Raw genomic sequence first — 841 nt, 5'->3', positions numbered from 1 at the left:
GCCCTGGAGGTGGAGGAGCCAAGTGGAGACCCATGCCAGTGCTGACATGCTTCCTCCGCCACTGGATCCACAGGACTTTCCACCCACTGGCCTGCCATCTTTCTGCATTCGGTGTCATTGCATGTGTTGCGTGAGTCTGAAGAGGAATTTATAGACTGGTATCGGACATACAGGCTAATATCAGACTTAAGGACTTGATCTGGACGGGGCTGGGATGTTTTCTCAATATACAATTGTTCTTTCATATAACGCTCTCTCTTTCACACATATAACTGTCCCTGGAGCTGCTTCTCCAGTGTACCCGGACTAACACAGCATAAGAAACTCGTACATGTCCAAAAGAAGCAAAGAAAGAACAGAAGCTGAGAAAGAGAACAAGAACAAACAATGAGAGGAAGAGCAGAGACAAAGGAGGAATACAGCAAAACGGGGCAGAAGGGAGAGTCTGGGTCTGGTCCCATCCTCTGTGGAAACATATCTTGGGCCTCAGACACTTCCATACTTTCCTCCTCGCCTTACCTCCCTCCCAAGATCTGCTTCTGAAAAAGGGGCATCCATGTGTCACCTCACCCAGAGGAAACCAGTCCTCCAAGGCAGAGAAGCCAAGATGGACTGGCTTGGAGCCCACGCTATCCTTCAGCAACTGGAAATCGTGAGCCGTATTCGTTCATGTGTATATCACATCACATTGTTCCAGGAATGGTGGCGTGATTCTGTCAAAGAGTAGTGTTGACTTTTCTTCTGGCTCTAGATACAGGTGGCAGTTACATAATCTACTGTCAACTTGAAGAAGGGGTGGAGTCTAGCCTGTCAATCAGGTCGCAGCTTGGTGACCTCATTT

This window comes from Echinops telfairi, unplaced genomic scaffold (genome assembly GCF_000313985.2).
Source record: "Echinops telfairi isolate 266 unplaced genomic scaffold, ASM31398v2 ScPeMD7_655;HRSCAF=1070, whole genome shotgun sequence".
Classification (NCBI taxonomy): domain Eukaryota; kingdom Metazoa; phylum Chordata; class Mammalia; order Afrosoricida; family Tenrecidae; genus Echinops; species Echinops telfairi.
The sequence above is the reverse complement of the archived record's forward strand: the minus strand, read 5'-3'. Positions refer to the sequence as shown.